At 35.7% G+C, this 8,697-nt stretch overlaps 1 non-coding gene across 1 annotated transcript; it reads left to right on the top strand.

Moving 5' to 3' along the window:
- Positions 1–6,640: 6,640 nt before the first annotated feature.
- LOC122108497 lies at positions 6,641–6,747 on the top strand. Its single transcript, XR_006147582.1, has one exon. It is a non-coding gene; the product is annotated as a U6 spliceosomal RNA (small nuclear RNA).
- The last annotated feature ends 1,950 nt before the right edge of the window (positions 6,748–8,697 follow it).

The following is an 8,697-nucleotide window of genomic DNA, read 5'->3' as shown; positions in this document are numbered from 1 at the left end:
AGCACTAGTGGCTTCTAGCTTACAATAGATCAGGCTGGGGCTAGAGATATAAGACACCCAACCTTACTCCTTGATTTGGAGGACCGAGGCATTTATCTTCTTAGTTTTCTTAAATGTTGTAACTTTTACTACATTGTTTATTAGCTTCAGATTTCAGGTGTGAAATTACATTATATACATACTCATTGCTTTTACCCATTTTTAAAGGTTTTGTAATTTTTATACATGTTCATTGCTTTTACCCAGTTTAAAAGTTTTTGTTAGTTGGTGAAACAAATCGGGATGCCTTCCATCTTAATTGTAAGCTGTAACAAGATGCTATGGTGTTGCAATTTTCCTTGAAAAAGTGAAAGAACTTAACATTAAATAAACCAACCATTAAAATACTGGTATTTCTTTTCTTTGTTATTTTAGTCTATGCTTATAGAAAATTTAAAAGTATACATTGGGGTCTAAGTTCAGTGTAGTAGAGCACCAGTGGCTCATGCCTGCAATCCTAGCTAATCCAGAGGCTGAGGTCTGGGGATCCCAGTTCAAAGCCAGCCCAGGTAGACAAATCCAAAATACACTTTATCTCCAATTAACTGGTAAAATCCATTAGTGGAGCTCCAGCTCAATGAGCACAATGACTTCAGTTAAAGCCCTAGTGCACACACACATACACACCACAAAAATAAGTTGAAGTTTCCATAAGTGAAGAATCTTCCCAGTGGCCATTTCCTCCTGAAAATGTCAGGGAGCATCTGTTCTTGCAAGGCAGTGGTCATTCCAGGGAGATATGAAAAAGTCCTCTGAGACACAAACACCAAGTAAATGAGAGGTGAGGAAGTGGGAAAGACCAGGGGAGAATGACCTGATGTCTACACTGTTGCACAGAAGTTTGGGGTTGGAGAAACAGAAATGCCTCTGTAGGAGTTGGATTTATGAAGCTGGGGTGGGGAGGAGATAAGCTAGGTCCTTACTCCATAATATGGGATATAAGCCTGAGAGGATAGGAACCTGCTCTGACCAGTCCCCTTTGCATGCTGCATAGAACATAGAAGAACCTCTACCTGGACAGATGTGACAGATGTGCTTGAATACAACACAATAGAACTAGGTGAGATCTCGATCATCTCCCAAGGAGTTCTTGGATGATAAGTGTAAATCTCTGTAGAGGCCTACAAACTCCTAGACAGGTACTCTCCTAACATTTTTTTAAATCTTTAGTGTGGTTTTGATAATTGTCAGCTGATGCTAGATTTTGTCTGTGTTGAAATCAAATAGTGTAAGGGAGGGAGGAGAGGAAGGAGGAAGAGAGGAGGCAGTGTGAGGCCAAGGGAAGGTAATGGAATGAAGAGAAATAAGGGAGAAGGGAGGACCTGGCTCTTGATTCAAAATGTAGCAACTACCTAGCAAGGAAGCGTCCTTTGCACTTAGGTTTTGCACTGTGTCCTCTAGGAGGAAATAAGTTCTGATTTTCCTTCATGAAAGTTCATTTTAGCAGATGAGCTGTTCCATGTCCTGCATAGATGCATGTTCTCTGAACTGCCCTAGAGGAACCATGAACACCTGAACATCATCCCAGAGTGAAAGAAGCTGGAATCAAAAGAAGTGAAACCCACTCGTGGCATGCACAGATGAGCTTGCCTAGGTGGTTAGGAGCTAAAGCTGCCTCGAACGTGATAGATGAGGAAGGACTACAGAAATCGTTGTGCACTGAAACCCAATTGAATTTCTTTCTTAAAAACTGAGCCTCGCATGAGATGAACAACCGTTTATTTGCAAAACTCTAAACCTAATTTAAAAGGGACAATTTACCATCTTTATATTATGTCTTACCTGTGAATCTGTAGCACAGGAAATTCCTTATTTTCAGTGTGCCTATTGGTGATATATGTATAAATGTTCAGACAGGTCCAGTCATGTGAAAAATGACAAACATGGAGTTTTGAATAGTCATTCAAATAGAAAATTCTCAGCCTAAGATGATAAATGATAATTATGGATTATAGATGGTATGTAGTTGATTTCCAACAGAAATGTTTGAACAGTGATATGTTATACTATATTTGAAAGCACCTTTCACCTAGTATGCCTTAAATGCCTATCTGTAAATATTTCCATATAGATACTAAATATTCTATTTGAATTTCTGGGTGGGTTATTTTCTCCCTTTAAATCCTTCGTATCTTTACTGTACTTTGGGTGGCTTTATTGTCTTAGATCACTTTGTGCTTCTTTAATAGAATACTGATTACCTGAGAATGACCTATTTATACAATACAAAGAAACTTTTACCCACTGATTCTGAGGTTGTAAAGTCTAAGAATTCGGACCTACATGGGATAAGAGCCTTTTTACTGAGCCATAACATGTTGAAAAATACGTGGCAACTGCTATAGTTTGAATATTCAATGGCCCCCAGGACCCTGTGTTAAAGGATTAGTTCTCTATCCAGGGCATTGTTGAGAGGAGGTGAAGCCTTTAAGAGATAAAGCCTAATAGGAGGTCTGGGGTCATCAGTGGAATTCCCTAGAAGGGAATTCCCTAGACAGGTCTTGCCTGTCTCTGTTGGTGCACTTGACCATGAGGTAAATGAGCATCCTCCACTATGTACTCTCCATTCTCAGCAATAGAATGACTATCCTTCTTCCACTTCACCACCCCACCCCACCCCTCCCGTTAAGATTTTTCAGTCTCTTTCTTTCTTTTTCTTTTCTTTTTTTCTTTCTTTCTTTTTTCTTTTTTTTTTTTTGGTTGGTCATGGCCTGAACTCTGGGCCTGGGTGCTGTCCCTTAGATCTTCGGCTCAAGGCTAGCACTCTACCACCTGAGCCACAACGCCACTTCTGGTTTTTTCTGCTTATGTCGTACTGAGGAATCAGAACCCAAGGCCTCATGCATGCAAGTCAAGCACTCTACCACTGAGCCACCTTCCCAGTCCCTCAGTCTCTTCCTCTCTAGTGACCCTAATTCTTGTGTCTTCCTTTATTTCTAGCCCTGCTGAAAGTTCTGCTGTGGGGAAGAGTTCTGTGCTATTGCCTTTACCTTGTTACCTATTAGAATCAAGCGACACTGCACACAGTTTTCATTTCTTTATTAGTGTGTATTAATTGTGCAAAAGGGTTTTATTGTGATCTTTCCACACATGCATATATTGTACTTCCATCAAATTCACCTGTTTATTATTATTAATTCCTTATTATTTTTTTCACTTCCTTTTAAAAGTACTCATATCATATTCAAGTAACTTGAGTTAGAACAAAGAATTTCAGACATTTTATTTTTCTATACCTAAACCTTATATCTACAGGTTCCTCATCTATGGTTTCAAAGAACAGCTCAATGATTTTCACTTTTCATTTTTTCCTCAGGAAAATGTCTATATTGAACATACATAGGTTGTTTTCTTGTCATCATGTATAAATTACATAGAACAACATATGTATTGTATTAGGTGTTATATGTCATCTAGAGATAAGACACACATGGTAATGCTTGTAGGGTTTAGGTAATGCCACACCACTTCATGTAAGGGAATTGAACATTATTAGTACATTTCGTTATATGTAGGAGATTCTAGAAACAGTCCCCCATGGATATTATTATGATGATCAGCTTTTGTTGTCAAGTTGGTCAGATTGAAGGATTCTTAGGAGATTATGAAGGCATATTACTGTGTGTGTATCATAAGGGGTCTGATCTAAGGGTTTAATACACAGATTCAAATTTTGAATAGGCTACTTGCTAGGTGCTAGAACTATGGGAGGTAAGGTCCTAGTTTGACAAATAAGGTCGCTGGAAGTGTGCATTTATGGGTAAATTGTCCTGGTTGCTTTCTTGTCTCCTGCTGCTTCCTGGCCATCATGAGGTTAGCATCCTCCTCTACCATATGCTGCCAGTACCCCGGGTCTATAGCAATGGAGCTGGCCATTTATTGACACTTCTAAGACTGTGAGCCAAAATAAACCTTTAATCACCTCTTCAGAGGATAAATGACTTAGGGATACATACATACATACATACATACATACATACATATGTACGCACACATACACACACATACACTTTCGTTTTACAGAATATTTTCACACTATATGGAATTCTAGATTGGCAGTTTTATTTTTGCTTAATTAAAGACATTATTTTAGTCTCGCCTTGATTTCATTGTTTATTGTTATTGTTGTTATATGCATTGATTTTGTACAAATTACTTAGATCCACTGTGATATTTCTGTGTATACATATGTTGTATACTGAGCATGCCCTTCTACCCTCTTTTCACCCTAGGACCGCTTTCCCTAGGATCCTTCTTAATTCCCAGTAATGCCTCTCATACTTAAAGCCAGTATTAGATCTAGTTGTATCTTCTGTCTACTCCTCCATAGGTAAAGCATGCTTTATTCTCTAGGTATTAAGTACTTTGATTTTGATAGATTTTGCCTGCATTTTTATATTCTTTACTCTTGGGATTCTATTAGCTTTTAAAACTGTGAATTTACAGTCTTTATCAAATTGTCAGATTTTCCATTTATTATTACCTCAAATACTTTTATCTTCCTTCTTCTAATCCTTCAGAGTTGCCAAATACACAATATTAAGTCATTTGAACTCACCTTACAGCTTATTAATGTTCTCCTCAGTGTTTTCCTTTCTGTGTGTTTTATTCTGGACAGTTTTATCACATTTGTTTTTTTTTCTTTATTGAGGAGTACAAGTCCAACTTATTAATCTATAATATCTCTATCTTTTCACCTCAGACATAGTAGCTTTTATATTTCAAGTTTGGTTAAATTTCTAAACCATATTTCCATGTCCCTATTTAACATGGTTAACCTTTTTTCTGTTTTTGACCATATACAGTTATATGTAATACTATTTTTCTTAGTATACATTTAGTTATGGAATAGGGGTTTCACTTAGATATTTCCATACATGCATCTACGATTTCCCAATAAATGCCCCATCATTCTCCCTTATCCCTTCCCCCTTCTAAAACAATTGCAACAGGTTTCAGTATTCTAATTTTGTACACACAAAGAAATACAATGACCAAATTATCCTCATTCCCAATTCCCGCTGATAAGATCACTAACAGAGTCTGCTTTAACTTTCCTTTTAAAGTACCAAAGACTTATATATATATATATATATATATATATATATGCTTACTGCATCATCTGTTTCATTTCTAGGTCATTTGTTTTTCTCTTCATTATTGATCATACATTGGTTTATTTGAATGTCGTGTAAATTGGAATTGAATCTTAAACATTGTGAAACACTTTTGTGTTTCTATTAAAAAACATAATATTGATCTTCATTGTGAGACGCAGTCAAATTATTTGGAAACATCATGATAATATGGAGACATGATTTTCAATGCTTTTAGTGATATAAAAGCAATGTTTAGTGTCAAGCTCATATTTACTCAGATCTATGGCAAAACTATTTTGTATAATCTAATGTCCTATATGTTATGAGGTTTTCTATTCTGACTAATGGGAGCAGAGCTAATTTCCGTGCCTGTATGATCTCGGGGATTCTCTTTTTTTCTGGAATTTTGGACATTTATAAGGCTTGCCACTCTAGGCTTAAAAATATCTCTTAGGGGACATTCTTCTTGATAAACAAAATATTGAAAATCACTGTTTCCATACATGTTCTCTGTTTTTTTAGCTATCTCATATACCTGTGTAAATTTTGTCCCTGTAATCTAATCTTTTCAGTGTTTCCATAATATCATGTGTGTGTGCTTTGTATGTGTGTGAGTGTGAGTGTGTGTGTGTGAGAGAGCAAGAGCGTGAGTGAGCCCTGAAGCTTGAACACAGGGCCTGGGTGCTGTCCTTGAACTCTTTTTTGCTCAAGGCTAGCACTCTTCCACTTGAGGTACAGCTCTACTTCCAGTTTTTTTTTTAGGGGGAGGGGTGGTCAATTGGAGATCAGACTCATGAACTAGGCTATGTGTATTCATCAAATTTCTCTCACTTTCAAATGTGTGTTTCACATGTATCTTTTGAAAAAACCTTTCCTCTAGAAAAAAATTATATTTAAACCATATTTTTCATGATATTAACTGGATTCAATATTTATAAGGACTGTCAAAGAGGTTTTATCCTAACTTTCATTATGAGTGTTATTATACATCTCCTGTCAAAAGTTGTCTCTTGTAAAAGCCCATACTTAACAAATTGTCACTTACCAATGTTTTTCAGTTATGAATTTCAGTTCATAATAGAACCCTGCTCTCTTTTTGGGTGCCAGTTCTGGGGCTTGAACTGAGGGCCTAGGCACTGTCCTGGAGCTTTTTTTTTTAAGCCACTTGAGCAACAGCTTCACTTTTTGGTAGTGAATTGGAGGTAAGAGTTTTATGACTTTCTTGCCTGGGCTTACTTTGAACTGTGATCCTCAGATCTCAGCCTCCTGATTAGCTAGGATTACAGGAATAGGCCAGTGGTGCCCACTTTCTTTTTTTAAGCACTAATTATTATAAGAACGATACAGTATTTTCCTAATAATGAACTGCATTTACCTCAATGTATTTTTTATCATTTTATTAATACTTCAGTACTACACATTTTATCTGTTTGATTGTTCATTATATCTCACATGCTTACTTTTCTGCATTCATAATTCCTCTGTTTAACAATTCACCTCACGTGTTCGCTTTGGCAGCACATATACTAAAATTGGAACGATACAGAGAAGATTAGCATGGCCTCTGCACAAGGATGATACGCAAATTCGTGAAGCATTCCATATTTTTGTCATGGCAAAAAGAACTTTACAACTTCGTTGGGGGGGGGGAAGCGGGGAGGATTGGGGGGGGCGGGGGAGGAGGATGGGAAGGGATGGGAAGGGGAAACAAAGGAGGAGGCTACAATGCTTGATTAGAAATGTGTTCATTATCTTGCCCATGTAATTGTAACTCCTTTGTACAGATTTTCACAATAATAAAATAAAACAAAAAATTCACCTCATATACTGTTAAACAAAATTGTGAATAATTTCTCTGATATTAACATGATCCCACAATTTTCTTGTGGATTGACAATTTTCTCACCATTGAATAATTTATCCTTTCCCTTTTGCATGAACCACATATCCTCTTCTCTGTCTTTAGATACACACCTAATTTATTTCTTTATAATAGAATGATTTTATGTTTGCTTTTCTCCTTTTAAAATATAATATCACATTCTACAAAAATCAAACACCATGTAATTAACAAATACCAATATTCCTGTCAAGACCTTGCCTTACAATCATATTTCTCACAAAATAAAAATACCAGTTTTTATTTTTGAATATTACCACTTTTATCTTTCATATGGATTTGCAGTATAGGTAAAGAGCTTCCTGTAATTTCCTTTACACTGTCTAGAGTCTGTGACGTAAATATCACTCTAAGCACTGCTTTACATGAATTTCAAACACTGTAAGATATATTTTATTTTCATTCATTTAAAAATATTTTCTAATTTCTATTAGGAACTTCTTTTGAAATATGTCAGTAAAATTTTTTGTCTGCCTTTCAAGTATTTCATCTTTTCTATTTAGATCAATTTATTTTGAATAAATAATATTCATTGCATGACTTCAATTCTTTTGAGTTTGTCAAGTATTGTATTGTAGCCCATCTTGGTGACTATCCTAGGAGCACTTCCTTATATTCTGCTGTTTTGTTGTATGAATTCACATTAAATGAACTTGTTTGCTAATGCTAATGGACTTTTTCTCTATTTCTACAGATTTTCTGTTATCTATTTAGAGAAGATTACTGCAGTTTCCCAATATAACTGTAGATTTGACTATTTGTACTCTCCATTCTATATCTTTGGTTTCATGTATGCCGAAGTTCCGTTTCTAGGTAGATATACATTTAGGTTTATTATAGATTTTTGCTGAATTACTTCTATCACTATATAGTGATTTATCCATGATAATTTTTATTCTAGTAAAATTAATTTTTCACATTCATATAGTTACTCCATCCTTTCATTTCTACTTTAAATTGTTACAATTACTAACTACTAAAGTTCTTTAGAAAAAAATTGGTGTTAGCTTGAATATAAAGTGTCCATCAGAAGCTCATGTGTTAAAGGCATGGCAGCTAGTTGGTGGATTTGATCTTGATGGTTCTGATATAATAAAATGGGCTAATCTTTTAATATGATGCCATTGACAGGGGGGATTGAATGAAGGAAGTGGGACACCAAGATTCATTCTGTCTCTGTCAGCTATCAATAAGCAAACATATTTGCTTCATCACACATTTCCCTTCCTGACATGATGTTTTACCTCATCTTTACCCCCAAAACAATGGAACCAAGCAACCATGCACTGAGATCTCTGGGCCCTAAATCTTCCTGAAATTTTTTCTTTAGTTATTTTGTCACAATGACAATAAGCAGACTAGTATATTTGGTGTAGATTCATATAATCACAAGGAAAATCAGGTTATAAAATAACATATAATGTCCCACAAGAAAGTCTTCCACATATTACTCCTTTGTAGTTATACTCTCCCTCAACTTCTAAGTTTGACACACATTAGTCTCTGCTCTATTGCTGTCATTTTATCCTTTCATGAATATTATATAAATGGGAGAATAAATATTTCTTAAAAAATGTCTTCTTTCACTCAGGGAATAAGTTTAAGATTCATTCAAGCTGTTGAATGTATAATAGTTTGTTCCTTACTTCCCATCAGCAT

This window comes from Dipodomys spectabilis, unplaced genomic scaffold (assembly GCF_019054845.1).
Source record: "Dipodomys spectabilis isolate Male_0828 unplaced genomic scaffold, ASM1905484v1 ptg000060l, whole genome shotgun sequence".
NCBI classification, from domain to species: Eukaryota; Metazoa; Chordata; class Mammalia; order Rodentia; family Heteromyidae; genus Dipodomys; species Dipodomys spectabilis.
This window is presented reverse-complemented; position numbering and strand designations above follow the sequence as displayed.